The sequence below is a fragment of the Cyprinodon tularosa genome, unplaced genomic scaffold (genome assembly GCF_016077235.1).
Source record: "Cyprinodon tularosa strain WSP-4 unplaced genomic scaffold, ASM1607723v1 ctg185, whole genome shotgun sequence".
Taxonomy (NCBI): Eukaryota; Metazoa; Chordata; class Actinopteri; order Cyprinodontiformes; family Cyprinodontidae; genus Cyprinodon; species Cyprinodon tularosa.
This window is the reverse complement of record NW_024038643.1, coordinates 557,052-574,403: the sequence shown is the minus strand read 5'-3', so window position 1 is coordinate 574,403 and position 17,352 is coordinate 557,052.

The following is a 17,352-nucleotide window of genomic DNA, read 5'->3' as shown; positions in this document are numbered from 1 at the left end:
ATAGAGGCTTTTATTTTGTAGGGTCACTGGAGTCTTATTTTGAAAGTCTAGCAGTAGTGTGTTGAGAAAAGGGTCAGACCCAGCAGTGATACTTGATGACTTTCCAATCATTAAATCATTCTTTCCCCTGTTATTAGGGCAGTAGATGAAGTGGCAATGGGAGGCTTTTATTTTGAAATTTGCTGTGGGGTGTGTTTTGAAAAACCCCTAGAGTCTCATTTTTAAAAAAAGTGGTTGAGTTTGGGTCATAATGTTGAGCCATATGCTGGGAAAAAAATATGAGTTTAATGTAGGGGCTTTTATTTTGAAGGGTCCCCGGAGTCTTATTTTGAAAGTCTATCAGGGTTGCGTGTGAAGGGAAGGGTCATGGCCAGTAGTCATATTGTATCCACTTCCTAATGTTAAATCAGTGTTGTCTCCCTCCATTAGATTAAAATGTGCTGTTTAAAGTGGTGGAGGTAAAATCTCTTTGAAACACGGTTACCTTGACGACGTTAACGAGCCTGTCAGTGACAGAGAGACATGCGCATCACTTTCGTTCCTTAGTTCTCAGGCTTTTTTGAATGGGATTATCAGCTCCGAACAAACGAGTGCTGAAGACAAACCGTAAATGGTATCTAAAAAATTCTTTCAGTCTAAGCGACAGCTATCCTTTGTCTCCAATTGGGGTAACTTTCATAGATGTAGCTCATTCACAACCTTAATGGGAAGGAGGAATAAAAAGGTTTGAGAAATCCTGCTGGTCTCATTGAATACCATGCAGCACAACGGTAGAGCAGAACTCTCAAAAGCAAAACTTTCCCTCCGAACAAACGAGCGGTGAGCCAAAACCGTATTAGGTATTCAAAAAATTCTTTCACCGTGAGTGTCAGCCATCTTTGGACTACAACTGGTGTAACTTTCATATTTCTACAATATTTCGTCTAGGCGTGGTGACAATGTAAAAAAGTGTATAATTGTCAAAATCTTGATTTTGGGGTTCGGACAGATTTGTTACCCCCGAACAAACCTTTTTCCTAGCTAAACGATAAAAGATATCGACACACTTCCTTCAATGTGAGTGCTAGGAAGCTCTGAGGAACAACTTCCACAAGGCTCGTGTTGCTACGTCGAACGGTTCCCGAATGGGAGCGATACGAAGAAGTCTGTTTTTTTGAATTTTCATTTCGGATTTTCAGAGATCTCTCATTGGATTTCTATTGGGGAAGTGTGGACTTCTTCGTGGTCTGGGTTAAACTGTCGGAAAACCGTAAATGCCACACAGATGAGGGTTACATTTCCTGAATCCTGACAAAAATCCCTACGTTTTGATGTAAAATTTATCTAGATAGAGTAAAAAATGAGCGAGTGAGTTGAAGCTGTTCGGCATGAGTGAAATGTTTGAAAACGCTAGAGTGGCACACTCTAGCAGCTGAACATTCCGTCCATAGACTTCCATTATAAATTTGAAAATTTGTAAAAATTGTTTAAAAGTTTGAAGCTTCACTGAAGCAAAACTGTAAAAGTTAGCTGAAAGCCGAGTTAAACAGTAATAGCAGAAAGATACAGATACATTTTAAAAGTTGAATGGTGTTTCTAGCTGAAAGTATGCTGAAGTAGTTAAAGGGCAAAGTAGCTGAAGATTTAGTGGAATTTTTGAAGTTTTACATGCATTTCAATGGGGCCAAAAAAACGCAGAAAAAGCTGAATATCGCGAAAACTACAAAAAATATCTTAACCAAAAGACATAGCAGAATTCTCCTGAACGAGCTGAACGTTTTGATACCAAAATGGTTGAAATCGGTTGAAAACTGTGGGACTAGTTAGAGTCAGAAAAATTAAAAGTGAACAACAATAAGTGGGAATGCATAAGCATTCCCACTTGATTAATTACTATTCATTCAAAAAGTAGAACCCATTAAGATCAGTCAATTGTTATGGTGGCATACAGCTAAAACGATACATAAGAGCAATAAATATGCTGTTCATGAAGAAATGTTGGCCTATGTATAAGTATATCGTTGTATTATGTGGAATAATTTCGCTGGAGCTCATATTACATGTATTACTGCTTCATTGCAGTCGGAGTATGAAGACAAAAACAGTAAACCACACAAAGTATTCATTAGAATAAAAACTTTATCCAGAAACATTGAAATTGCCTTTGGGGTCAAAAAGGTATTTCTGATTTGAAAGTTTTGTGGAAGAAAACCGTGTGGAAAAAGTTCACAATCAATAGTTGCAAATCTAGTTTTGAGATGATTGTAGAGCAGAGCGCTTTTTTTGGGAATAAAAGATCTGAATGTGAATGGACTGCTCCGGCAGGCAGTACCTGAAAAACTAACACACCTAGTCTAGGAAGAAAATAAGGAAAATAAGTTACTCGATTGGTTCAAGGTCCGATCTAAATATGTCTGATTCTTTTCATTACATATTACATCAGTTTAAGACAAATATTTAATGTATGTGTGACACAGAAAAAATTATGCCATCCAATGTATTTTTTCCAGACAAATATTTTATATTTTTCAAAAAATACAGATTCAAACCAACAGCCTTATTTTCCTGACCTCATCTTTTAAAACTCATTTACCAGAAACTTTCATCTCCCTGTTTACAGGGAGATAAAAATTTTAAAACTCACCTGCTGCTCATGTTAAGCAAGCTTTGTAATGGTGGCTAGAAAATGTTACAGAGAACTCAGTAGGAGAAGGTCCTGGTGCTTCCTTAAGAAACTTGCATGTCCAGACGTTTTCTTACTATTAAAAAATCTCTTACCTCGAAGCTCAGACTGAGTTGAAATGGGATTCTTTCAAGTATGGCTTTTTTTGTACATGTTTGAGCACAAATAAGGTGATTTTAGTTGGACTCTTTTATATCTTAACCATTTCTATGACTTCACTTAAATAACCTTAGCACATTTTTAAATTTGCCAAATCTAACATATAGTAGAAATAAGATAAATAAACCTGATCTTTCTGCACAAAAGTGCAAAACAATGGGAAACTACCTGGGGTAAGACTGCAGGTGGTGCTGCTGGATCACAATTTCCAGCCCCAGTTATTGGCACTCTTCGTAAAAGCATCATTAAAAATAATGAGTCTCAGATTACAGTAATAATCTCTTCTTAAAATAAAAATAAAAACATTACATTTCCTAATTCTGCAAACGGTATATTTGTCTGCTCTGTTTTTAGGAAAGAACTACCTCAGTCTTCTTCTATAAAATTTGGTTATAGAGAGAGAGAGGGCTCTTAAGTGACGTTCCAACAGCTTGAGCAACCTGCTGATTCATATAATCTGTACTAGTACTCTGTTGAATTTATGTTATTCTACTATTTTAAAGAGCCTGGGCTGCTATTAACAGTCTCTATCTAATAATAGGTGTGAGGAGCTTCATTGTATTCCTTCATTATTTAACTACCAACCACATCTAAAAAGCTCAATTTTAGTCAAAGTCTATTTGTGATGTTGGCATAGAATATTTGACAAGACTTGATGACCCCTGATATGTCATTCTCCTACAGACCATTCACACCGAGCTTTTTGATATGTATTTCTTTTCTTTTAACAACCTTTGTCATTGTTTTGTTAGGTCTTTGTGTTTCTCCTTAATTTCAGGTTGGCAGGCTTGATGGGTTCCAGCTGTTACTCCTTGATGACAATCAGTGGTGGCCTTTATATTGGAGCAGTTTCCTGGAGCATGCTGCCAGTTGGTTCCGCTCTCTCAGTGGTAAAACAGGTCAAGCTCTGCTAGTGAACTAAGCTCCCAGAGTCTCCTCTAATCTCTCCTTGCTTTCGTTCTCCACAGAACCAGATCAGACGCTCACCAGGATCAGGTCCGTTTCCTCCACCTCCTTGCTGCTCTGGAACTGTCTCCTCTCTGGGGAGCCCATACAGGAACAATCAGCCTGCCTGTCCACCCTCAATCCAACACAGGACAATCCTCTGGATAAGGATCCAGGACTCAGACTCTCTCTCCCTGTTTTTGTCTAAGTTGACTGAGCTCTTCTCCATTTAACTAGGAAATAAACTGTTAAATCTGCCTCTGTGTCCGCAGTTGTCGCTTGCTTAAGAGTCTGGTCTAGCAGTATGTCAGAACCAACTGGCCTATCCGACTCTGCAGCGCAGCTACGGACCGCGCTCTCTGAACAAGGAGTCCTCCTGGGTAAGCACGATCAGACTATTAATATGATGTGCCAACACCTTGAGCAGCTGTCCAGACAGATCCAAGGATTACATGACAAGCTTCCCCAGGTTAGTGCTGCTGCTACTTCTGATCCTCTTCCGGTTTCCTCTCCCCTGCCGGTGCACCGTGACGCCATCACGCCCACCCCCGATTATTTCTCAGGAGAGTTGGAGAAATGTAAGGGGTTTTTGCTTCAATGCACCTTGGTTTTTAACCGCTCACCACGTTCATTCACAGATGATGTCAGCAAAATATCCTACATAGTTGGGTTACTAAGAGATAGGGCTCTTAAATGGGCAGAGTCTGTAATAGATCAGAGTACTCTTACAGATTACTCCTACCAAGAGTTTCTTGACCTGTTCAAACAAACTTTTTGCCCCAAGGTCAGTGAAGAGTCTGCCTCAAAGAAGCTCTGGAGCCTGAAACAGGGGAGCAGATCTGTGGCAGACTTTGCTATCGACTTCCGGACCCTTGCAACAGAGTCAGGTTGGAATGAACCAGCCCTTAAGGGTGCCTTTTTACACTCATTAAATGAGAAGCTCAAAGATGAGCTGGCATGCCGTGACGAACCAGATTCTCTAGATGAATTGATAAATCTCGCCATCAGATTGGACCATAGAATTAGAGAGAGGTACTGGCCCTCTAATTCTCGTCCATCCTTAACTGCCAGCAGACAGCCTCCTGCCAGACCTGAGCCATCTGTTTCCCCCAATCTGAATCAGCCTGAGCCCCTGCAATTGGGAAGAGCTAGGCTAAGCTCAGAAGAGCGCCACCGCCGCCTGACATCAGGTTGCTGCCTTTATTGTGGATCATCCCAACATTACATCTCCTCCTGCCCAGTTCGCCCAAAAGACTATGCCCGCCAGTAAATCTGGGAGTTCTGGCGGGCAGATCCAAGGAGACAAACAATCTCCACTTAACCCTCCCTGCTATTCTCTATGTCCAGGGTTGTACTCACTCCTTCCAAGCATTGGTGGACTCGGGTTCAGAACAGAACCTTATACACCCCTCGCTAGTTGACCAACTTCAAATACCAGTCAAAACACTACCACTTCCTTTGAGGGTGGCTGCTTTGGATGGCAGTCCTATGGCCCTTATTACTCACCAGACTGATCCAGTCTTCCTCCACGTTTCAGGCAACCATCAGGAACTAATTCAGTGTTTTGTTTTTCCTACTAAGGGAGCTCCCTTGGTTCTAGGGTTTCCCTGGCTCTGTAAGCATAATCCTCACATAAACTGGTCCAAGGCCCGCATTGATTCTTGGAGTCCATACTGTCTCAACCAATGTCTCCAATCTGCTAAAACCACTCCAGCCTCTGTTGTTGTTTTAGCCACCCATAAACCAGACCTCACCAATGTCCCACAGGATTACCATGATCTACAGCTGGTGTTCAGTAAAGATCTAGCACAGTCTCTGCCTCCCCATCGTCCATATGACTGTTGCATTGATCTCCTCCCAGGGGCTCCTCTCCCCTCTGGGCGTTTGTTTAATCTCTCCAGACCGGAGAGGCAGGCAATGGAACAATGACTCCCTTAATGCAGGTATCATTCGCCCCTCCTCATCTCCCCTTGGTGCTGGTTTTTTCTTTGTCTCCAAGAAGGACGGCACTCTCCGCCCCTGTATAGACTACAGAGGGCTCAATCAGATCACAATCAAGAATAAATACTCTCTCCCCCTCTTGTCCTCAGCTTTCGAACCAGTTCACCAAGCCTCCATCTTCTCAAAGCTGGATCTGCGCAACGCTTATCATCTGGTTCGTATCAGAGAGGGGGATGAATGGAAGACCGCATTTAAAACCCATATTGGCCATTTCGAATACCTGGTCATGCCTTTTGGACTCTGCAATGCCCCTGCCACTTTTCAGAACCTGGTGAACGATATCCTTCGTGATTTTCTGAATATTTTTGTTTTTGTTTACATTGATGACATTTTAATCTTCTCCAATAGCCTGGACGAACATCGGCTACATGTCAGATTGGTTCTCCAAAGACTTTTGGAGAACCGTCTGTTTGTCAAGGCTGAAAAGTGTGTGTTCCATGTCTCATCTATCCCTTTCTTGGGTTATGTTTTTGAGGGTGGACAGGTGAAGACGGACCCAGCTAAGACCAAGGCTGTTGAGGAGTGGCCAGTCCCGAACACCAGGAAGCAACTTCAACGTTTCCTGGGGTTCACTAACTTCTACCGACGTTTTATACGGAACTTCAGTATTGTCGCTGCGCCCCTCACTGCTCTGACCTCTACCAAGAGACACTTCCTATGGACTCCTGAAGCTGCCTCCGCTTTCAAAGAACTCAAGCTGAGGTTTGTGGAAGCACCCATTCTCATTCACCCTGATCCTTCTGCTCAGTTCACTGTTGAAGTTGATGCGTCAAATACTGGCGTTGGGGCAGTCCTTTCACAGCGGTTCCCCAAGGATAACAAGCTTCACCCCTGTGCCTTCTTTTCTAAAAGGTTTACTCCTGCTGAGGTGAACTACGACATCGGAGACAGAGAACTCTTGGCCATTAAGTTAGCTCTCGAGGAGTGGAGGCACTGGCTAGAAGGTACTGAACTTCCAGTAATCATTTTGACAGACCATAAGAACCTGGCATATCTTCAGTCTGCCAAGCGCCTTAACCCAAGACAGTATCGTTGGTCCCTTTTCTTCTCCCGTTTCAATCTTAATATCACCTATCGTCCAGGTTCCAGAAACACCAAGCCAGATGCTCTCTCCAGACTTTACTCTCCTGATGACCCCCCAGAGTATTCTGAGCCCATTCTTCCCTCCACATGTACCATTGGTTCCCTCACCTGGGATCTGGAAGGGGCTATCCAGGAGGCACAGATCTCTGAACCAGACCCAGGCGGAGGCCCACCTAACCGTCGGTATGTTCCCACCTCCATTCGTGCTCGCACCATCCATTGGGCACACTCTTCACAATTCTCCTGCCATCCTGGAGTAAGTCGCACTATTGGTCTTCTTCGTCGATATTTCTGGTGGCCATCCCTGAATAAGGATGTTATTGAATATGTCTCTGCTTGTTCAACCTGTGCTAGAAACAAGACGTCCCATCGTCCTCCCTCTGGTCTCCTGCAACCGTTGTCCATCCCCAGTCGGCCCTGGTCCCACATCTCCCTCGACTTTGTTACTGGTCTCCCCACATCCAAAAATAAAAGGGTTATTCTCAGCATCGTTGACCGTTTTTCTAAGGCTTGTCATCTAGTTGCACTCTCCAAACTCCCCTCAGCATTAGAAACAGCTAGGCTTCTCTTCTATCACGTCTTCCGCCTTCATGGAATCCCAACAGAAATTGTCTCTGACAGAGGACCCCAATTCATCTCCCAGGTCTGGAGAAACTTCTGTTCAGCTCTTGGTGCACGTCCTTGCCTGTCTTCTGGTTTTCACCCCCAATCTAATGGACAGTGTGAACGCCTTAATCAAGAGCTGGAAAATATCCTTCGTGTGTGTTTGTGCTTCCAACCCCACCTCATGGAGTGCACACCTACCCTGGGTGGAATTTGCCCATAACACTCATATATCATCAGCCTCAGGTCTGTCTCCCTTTCAGGCATCTCAGGGTTTCCAGCCTTCACTTCTACCCAACACTTTCCCAGATAAGATCATCCCTTCTGTCAAACACCATATGCGGAACTGCCAAAGAATCTGGAATCAGACTAAGGCTGCTCTTCACAGGACATCTGCCCAAAATAAGCGTCTTGCTGATCGCAAAAGAGTCCCGGCTCCTATCTACACACCTGGTCAAAGGATTTGGTTGTCTTCAAAACACTTCCCATTTAAATCATACACCCGCAAATTGTCCCCCAGATTCCTTGGTCCATTCATCATTGAGTCAGTTCTTAGTCCATCTGCTGTTCGCCTCAAGTTGCCTTCCCACCTCAGAGTGCATCCTGTGTTTCATGTTTCCCTGATCAAGCCCTACCTCTCAAGTCCCCTGTGTCCTCTTCCAGAGCTCCACCCCCTGCCCGTATCATCGATGGTCACCCAGCCTACACAGTTAGGCGCATTGTAGATGTGCGGCCTCGTGGGCGGGGTAGGAAGTACTTGGTGGACTGGGAGGGATATGGTCCTGAGGAGCGGTCCTGGGTTCTGAGCTCCTTCATTTTGGATCCCTCCCTCATCAATGACTTTGAGTGTTCAGCAGCCTCATCTTCAGGTCGTCCGCCAGGCGGCGTCCGTTGAAGGGGGGGGTACTGTTAGGTCTTTGTGTTTCTCCTTAATTTCAGGTTGGCAGGCTTGATGGGTTCCAGCTGTTACTCCTTGATGACAATCAGTGGTGGCCTTTATATTGGAGCAGTTTCCTGGAGCATGCTGCCAGTTGGTTCGCTCTCTCAGTGGTAAAACAGGTCAAGCTCTGCTAGTGAACTAAGCTCCCAGAGTCTCCTCTAATCTCTCCTTGCTTTCGTTCTCCACAGAACCAGATCAGACGCTCACCAGGATCAGGTCCGTTTCCTCCACCTCCTTGCTGCTCTGGAACTGTCTCCTCTCTGGGGAGCCCATACAGGAACAATCAGCCTGCCTGTCCACCCTCAATCCAACACAGGACAATCCTCTGGATAAGGATCCAGAACTCAGACTCTCTCTCCCTGTTTTTGTCTAAGTTGACTGAGCTCTTCTCCATTTAACTAGGAAATAAACTGTTAAATCTGCCTCTGTGTCCGCAGTTGTCGCTTGCTTAAGAGTCTGGTCTAGCAGTATGTCATGTTTTTATGGTAACAAGACAAATATTTAGCCTTATTTAGTGGCCGTGTATATATGTATTATTTTTTGCTGTTTATTATTTCTTTTTTCATGCTATGACTTGTTAAAGTTACTTACCTATAACTGTCGTCAACCCTGCATGGGGGAACAACTATTGATATATATATATATATATATATCTGGAACACCTACATTTTCCTTAAAGCGCCCCTCGGCTCACTTTAAACCCAGTGATCCAACCTGAAGCTGATGACTGATGAATCGTTCCCCTTTACAAAGAGCCATGAATCTCAGTCAAAATCTATCCCAGCATCCCCCCTCCTCCCCTCTCCCTCGACTCACATTCTCATTCCACCTTTTCCCAACCCCGGGTTGTATCGCATTGATTCACTTTCATTTCTCTCCTTTCAAGCCGCCCACACCTCTTGTTCTCCCATGACTGAGCCGTCAGTCAAGAAGGAGCGTAAATTGTCTCGGCCTTGGTCTGAGGTTGTAAAGTAAATGACTTATGCTACATGGAGAGACTTGCACAAAGATTACAACCTAAGTAAATGTATCTAAAGAGGGGAGAAAATAAGATGCATTTTTTCTTAATTCTATTAAAGTGTTCATTATTACAATTGGTGGATAGTCAATGTGGCAGAGCCGATGGGGTCTCAATTTGTCCAGTTCTTGAACTGTTACATAAGATTGTTTTCAGGGATTAACTTACCCAGAGGGAAATAAAAAATATTAAAGCATTATATCAAGAATCATACACATGCTTGCAACCCCAATCAACACCTTCCGTCTCTCCCTAATGTGTCATGACATTCAATCTGACCTCATGCTGCTAACTCCATTAGCCTGTAGCCTTCTTTTGTATTTTCCACCTCAGCTCCGATACGTCATCCCCTCTGGAGAGAAGAGGAGCCGCCAAAGTGAGACTCTTGTTGATACCGAGCTGGATTCACTCTGCCCTGAACCTAATCTCCCACTGATCCTCACCTCAAGCTGAGCAGCAGCATGAATGTATATTTTTAGGGAGAGCGAAGATGAGTCACGCTCCCTATATTTGATGATGTTTGTCAGTCTCTTGCATTTAATCGGTGCTCATTGTTTTCAGAAAAACCGGCTGTGGTTGCTTTGTTTCTGCGCTCAGCTCCTCTTAGAGTTGTTAGTCTTACAGAGAAGCACAAGGCCGCTCAAACACACACACACAAACGCAGAGGGAGAGAGCTGCTGTTTCACAAATTGCTCTCCTCTTTCAATTTCAGACAACTTTATTTATTCATTATTTGTTCTCAGCCTGTTCCATTGTAGCCTGGGCTTTGTGATGGCAGCCGATTTGTCACTCCCTTCCTCGCTTCTCCCCTCAGCCTTTTTTGCAAGGTGGTTGTTGAATTCATGTTTTCTTTAGAGGAGAGAAATAGAAACAACAGTCTCCTTCCTCTGTCACTGATTATGCATATAAACCGGTGCTTACACCATAAATGGTATTTGCCAAAATCGTTGACCCCTCTGCCTGCACACACGTAACATTGAGTGACATCTCATTCTTAATAATTTACAGTTTATTCTGATGTCAGTCCACCTTTCAGGAAAAGTTTTTTGGTTTTTGAGTCTGTCTAATATTTTGATAATTCTTTGAGATGACAGGTTTCCACTTGGATTAATCTCAAACGAGTTTAGGACACATAGAAGGCTACTTTAGGTTAGTGCAATGATTTCAAGCTTCCTGACCCTGGGCAGCTCATTTCTCTCACCTCCTGTTAATTATCTATGACTGCCTGTGGTTTATGTCCTGTTTTCCTTTTGGTTTTTATTATTATTCTTAGATCATTACTACATTTATCATCCCTACCTACATTTAGGGTCCTTCTCCATACATGTTAGATTCCATCCATCTATCTGCCCGTCCATCTTTTGCCACTTATCTCACACCTAAAGGCAATTTAGATATAGCAATCAGATTTTTTGCTGCTGTATAAACAGGGAGAACATGCAAACTCCATCCCGAAAGACCCTATGCCAGGAATCAAACCCAGGACCTTCTTGTTGCAACAAACTGTGCCACCCTTTAGCCTGTGTTAAATTGCAATTAGGTTTATTAATTTAATCTGCTTGAAAACCATCTCAAAGCCGTAACTATCCCTGTTGTTGACAATCTTAGGTCTAGTTTTGTTTTCATCTGCAAAGATCATAACCTGACAATAACACATTCAAATGCTCTGAGCAGCAGAAATTAGGGTTTTCAACACCATAATAGTTCTAGTAATCAAAATCAACAGGTTTAGTTCTTATGCACACTGTATGAATTTCCTTTTTGATATTGAATGAAACTAAAATAATCATGATTAAGGCTGCTGGAGTCTATTGTTTTTTGTTGAATACTTCAGCTACTGCTACCACTTACTGTGCCGAGCTGAGCCTGTCTAGTTATCTCCCCCTGTGCTCTCCAGGATAAAAGCCCCTTTGAGCCACAGCACTTGTTAGATGACCTGAAGCCTTTTTTTAATAATGCCAATATATTGAGCGGAAGACCCTGTTTTTGCCTTTTGAACCACAGCATCCTGACATCCCTGGATACTATAATGACTAAATCTCATTGGTTTTTTACTCCCACCTGACCTAGATTCGTTTCTCCTATTGCTGTATAGTGATAGATGTTTTAACTATTCCTGCATCTCCCCCTCCATTTTACCATCCTAACGACTCATCTGCTTTCCTGGTTGCTTTTTTTTTTTTTTTGAGTTTTTCCCTGTACATTCGGTGTAACCAGAACAGAAAAGCAGTTTCCAGGATACTTGGTTCAGAAATGCTCTACTTCTATTTTAAAATAAAAAAAAAATCAGGAACTGACATTAAAAAGAGGTTTATTTTCAGTTTTCCATCCTGTCAACTTACATCCATCCTCCCTCCCTTCTTCTCACCAACACCCTCCCTCTTCCTCATATCCCACCTTTTTGCTGTCATTTGGCTTTCCCTCTACCCCATTCTTCCTGTGTTCACACACCCCTCCCTATGTGCCTCAATTAACAGCCTTAGTGCTGTGTTCAAAACATGTTGCAAGAAGGTCCATGTCTCTGTGAGAGGAGCCACAATGAGTCCCATTGTTGCTGAGGGATGTTCAAGTGGGCTGCAATGACGCAAAGGCTAGATGGCTGCATGAAGGAGCTCCTAAAGGATTCTCCCAATAAAGAAAACATGTTCTGCATATTAATATAAGAATAAAGAGCTTCTTATTTACTTGGTGAAAATGTAAATTAGAAAAAACAATGTGTTGCTGCAAGATAATCACTGGTCCTAATCAGCTGTCTTTTTTATCAACTCCAGTTGCATCAAACTATTTAAATTTTTCCTTACTTTATGTTAAACCATTTTCTGACCCTTTTATGCACATGATGATTATTTAAAGGAAAAGTTCTGCAATTTACTTGATTTGAAGGAAGGAAGGAAGGAAGGAAGGAAGGAAGGAAGGAAGGAAGGAAGGAAGGAAGGAAGGAAGGAAGGAAGGAAGGAAGGAAGGAAGGAAGGAAGGAAGGAAGGAAGGAAGGAAGGAAGGAAACCAAAAGGAAAACAGGACATTACCCAGTGGCAGTCATAGATAACTAGCAGGGGGTGCAATGGAAAGTTATGGGTAGTATGATGTGAGGATCCAGTAGAGAATAATGATCACTGGGCTTAAAGGAATAGTACACCCAAAACATGATTAGCCTTCATTTTCTACTCACCCCCATGCTGAACAACACTCTGGAGTACTTTTTTGATATCTCAAATGCATCTGGAGATCTGGGAGGCTTCTTGCTGTCTGCTGACATTCAAATAATGGAGGTCTACGGTGCCCGAGGCAGAAAGGTCCATAAAAGTCCCCAAAAAACGTGTCAATATTCCTCCATACTGCTCGTCCAATGTATTCCAAGTGTCCTGAGTGGGTAGCGTCCAGAATTTACTCTAAACGAAGTCATTTAGAATGTTTTTAGAGCATAAACAGTAGTGTATAGGATTTCCTGAAAGCGCGCGCCTGCGCGCTCACGACGCTACGGAAGCCAGCAGACCAAACCAGATGAAAGTGCGTATTCAGCGTCTGCTCTGCCGATAATGCAAGCGTAGAAGAGAAAATGTGCTGTTTACCTGTGCAAAGAAAGAAACAACGAAAGAAAAATGTCTGAGGACTTCAGTGTTGAGGAAGAGCATGAGTTCTTTGCCGAGCTGAATGCGCACTTTCATCGGGTTTGATCTGCCGCGGTTTCTGTAGCGTTGTGAGCTCGCAGGCGCGCGCTTTCAGGAAATCCTATACACTACTGTTTATGCTCTATAAAAATTTTCTAAATGACTTCGTTTCTAGTAAATTCTGGATGCTACCCACTCAGGACACTTGGAATACATTGGACGAGCAGTATGGAGGAATATTGACACGTTTTTTGTGGACTTTTATGGACCTTTCTGTCTCGGACACCATAGACCTCCATTATTTGAATGTCAGCAGACAGCAAGAAGCCTTCCAGATCTCCAGATGCATTTGAGATATCAAAAAAGTACTCCAGAGTGTTGTTCAGCATGGGGGTGAGTAGAAAATGAAGGCTAATCATGTTTTGGGTGTACTATTCCTTTAAATACTGAGTGGAGTGTAGAGACAGCGATAGGAAGCAGGAGTGTTAGGCAGAGGATAATATGAAGCAGAAGAAGGCCCTCTAAGGAGACCAGGGTCTCACTCAGACTCCGACATCCGCGTCCTTTTTTAATTCATTGCTAATAAAGGGCATTCTATCTGATGTGGTCATTCTTTCTGGCTTTTTTATGAATGACCGAGCAAAACATGTACATTTCTAAAAATCAGATGACAGAATCAAAAACAGTGGGCATACATTTAGATACTTAGTGAACAAGGTAATACTTAACCAAGGGGGTAAGTAGATATAAGGAATTCAATCCAAATGTACAAAAGAGAACACATTAAATTGGTATCAACTACACACAGCAACTCATACAGAATTAAATTTATAAAAATATTTTTTTTTAAACAGACAAAAGAGAAACCCAAAAATCTTAATAATTATGAGGATGCACCTTTATACTCCACATTGAATCTGTCATGATCTTGGCACTGACGGCTGGCCTATAGCGCTCACTCCATTCACCTGTCTAACTCGGCCCGGTTGTTCATTATTGTTCATGTAATCCACCTTCTGCTGCTTCCATTTATACAGCTCAGTCCCAGCCATCGTGGCCAGATTATTGATGCTCCTGTTCTACTGCTTGTTCTCAGGGGCCAGAGGAGAAAGCGTTTTTTTTTTTTTAGCGTTCTGTAGTGTTCCTGATATCCTGTCCTGTTATGCATCTCGACCACTAAGCCTGCCAGGTCCCATTTGAACATTCTGGCTGAACTATCTCCTTGTTCCTGTTCCGATCGGTATTCCTGATCAAGCTTCGGACTCCTGGACCTCTGAGCCTCCCTGTTCTGGTCTGTTTCCCTGATCAGACTCCGGCTTATTGTCCGGGGTTGCAGCATCCGGGACACTCTGGGCGGTCCCCGCTGCATCTCAGAATCAGAATCAGAATCAGAAATACTTTAATATTCCCAGAGGGAAATTACTTTTGTTACACGCTCTAGTTACAGTTTTACATGATATATACACACATCCAACTATACAATATAATAAGATAAAAAATAAGAATAAAAAGAGATAAAATATATATACTCATATAGCTCTTCTGTACATATATCTGTATGTATATCTATGTATATGTAAAAACTAAATCCAAATAAAGTGAAAAGTCCAATTAAAGTGAATAAATCCAAGTAAAGTGATACGTGGCGTGCAAAAATAGTGCATAAATGTCAATTACGGACGGGGGGGGGGGGGGCTGAATCACTTGAGGGAGGCGTTATATAGGTTGATGACCACAGGTAGGAATGATTTCCTGTGGCGCTCTGTGGAGCATCTGGGTAGGAGGAGTCTTCTGCTGAAGGAGCTCGTCTGCTGGACCAGTGTGTTGTGGAGAGGATGTGAGTCATTGTCTAAGATAGACTGAAACCTGGACAGCCTCGTTGACCGCCCACAGCTGGATTCTACATCGTTTTCTGGAGATGGACTGAACTGTTAAACCAGGTTAGTCACTTAAAAGGATAATCATCCTCTGTCAGATGGTCATGTTAGCTTATCTGAGTTTTTCTCCAAACAGAGATTCCAGTGATGGGCGGTGCCCTGCCTTAGCCGCTGATACCGTGGATCCACAGCCCGATCTGAATTTTAAATAAACTCTTTGAATTATCTGTCTTGATTTGAATACTGGGTCCTTCTGTCCTGTGTCAAGACAGAATCTCTATAATGAATTATTCTTCCTGTGTTTGAACTGTTGGCTTTTTTATGGAAGATTTCTATATTAAGGTAGGGACTGTTCCTATCTCAGAAACAAGCGTACCCAAACCAAGCTGATGCCAAACTCATAGGGGGAAATAAAGGGCACGTGAATTTCCTTGTTCAAAATGTCCTGAGAATCCGCTTTTTGTTCAGAAATTTTTGAATGGACTGCCAAAAAAAAATTTTTGTTTTTGAAGTTTCAGATCTGTACCATTTAAGATTTGATTAACGTGATTACTATAGAACTTTACTTTTGCAGATGGGGCTAAATTATCATAATTTAATGCTGTTCAATACTTAAAGTCTCATCTTCCTGTTCTACTCACCATATTGTTCCTCCTCTCCACCTCAGAGCTTTCTCTCGCTCTGCTCCAGCACTCTGGAATTCACCCCCTCCTGTTTATTTAATTTGTTAAACATTCTAAGCTATTGGAGTATGAAAAAAATACACGGGGATAACATTTTAGGTACCCCTAGTTTAATTAAAGAAAATGAACAAATGAAAGTCAGACATTGCTTTTAACCATGCGTCAACAGAATGATAAAAATAAAAAAAACATGAAACTGATACCTCTAGAAAAGACGGATGTTGGATTAATTACACATGAGTTATTCTACTTTAATCATATTATTATGCTTACACACTGTGATCATATTATTATACTCACACATTTTGTTATCCTTATTTTACTTATATCATAAAGAGTGTTGAAATATTTTACTTGCTTGCTCTGTACTAATGTTTTAAGTCTGTGCAGACGGAGTGCTGATTGTGAGAGCTGGCTGCTGAAGGTCAGCCGGTTCAAGGAAAAGAACACGGGGAACTGCACGCACTAACACCGGAGAAAGGAGTGAAAGCTCTCCTTATCTTATGATACTGTATGATGTTATGCAGACTTCTGGTTCCGACTGGGTTTCACCCCCTCCTCCCTTTAAGCAGTCGGAACCACATTGTAGCCAGGGCGTTCCTTAATAAAAGCTTGGTAGAAGCGGAGACTGTTTCAGAGTGGTTTGGAGAATTGTAATTGAACAGTCTCTGATCACTCTCCTTGCAAGTAAATCATACTAAATTCTCTGTGTCTTTCTTTGTACAGGTTACTGAATAAAATGTTTGGTGTTTAAACCTAACATTAATTGGTCCTTCGAGCCGGATTGCAAGATACCCGACGACCCCCAGCAGGTGAGTGAGATCCAGATAAGCCTGCGGCTGCAGCAAACAGACCCTTTACGGGACTGGTCTCTCCCTTACAAGCTGGGGTCCGACGGTTGAAGCATTTCGAGGACGCAGAGAATTGTGAGTAGTTTTTCTTTTAATAAGGAGTGAGTGAATTATTGGAAGAAAAATATATAAAAATATAAAAAATTTATAAAAATATAATAATATAAAAAAAAAAAAGATAGAAGTGAAGGACAGCGAAGTCCTCTCAGTGTGGGATAACGAGATTCCCTTTTGTACTAAAACCCTGACAATTCTAGACTCTATCAGGTAAAATAGAAATTTTAAAACAGTTAAAGTCCGCGGGAGGGCAGGCTCCCCTAGTTTGTAAGGGCAGGCTCCCCGAGTTGTAAACTAGTTAAATTCTGCGTAGGATGGCGGCGTCCTCTGTGTTTAAAATAAAGTAAAAGTTAACTGCGCAGTGTGTATGTGAGTGTGTGTGCGAAAGGAAATATAGATATCACTAGATATCTGTATTTCATACCAAAAAGACAAGGGTTAAATGGTGAGCTTTTGTGGATGTTTGTAGACAAGAAAACTCCACCTGTAAAGGTTGAAGTGAGTTTTACCACAAAAAGTAGTTGATCACCATCTTGTCTGAAGCCCCAGTGTTTAGAACACGACAGGTGTTGAAAACCCACTGGGCCCAAATTTAGTTCAAAATGGGAAAAGGGCAAAGTAAAGAAAAACAGAAGTTATTAGAGAAACTCCAGTGTAAAGATTGGAAAGCAGTCGAAAATGATGACCCATCGGCGGTAGAGCCGTTGTGTTACTGGATAAAAAACTACGGTTTTAATGGCAAATTGAGCACCGCAAACATTAAAGAATTGCAACAAAAAATAAAAACAAAAAGCAAAAATAAAGACACTTTGATGGCAAAAGAAGGTTACATGCAAACCATGGTCTGGATGAAATTAGCAGGACA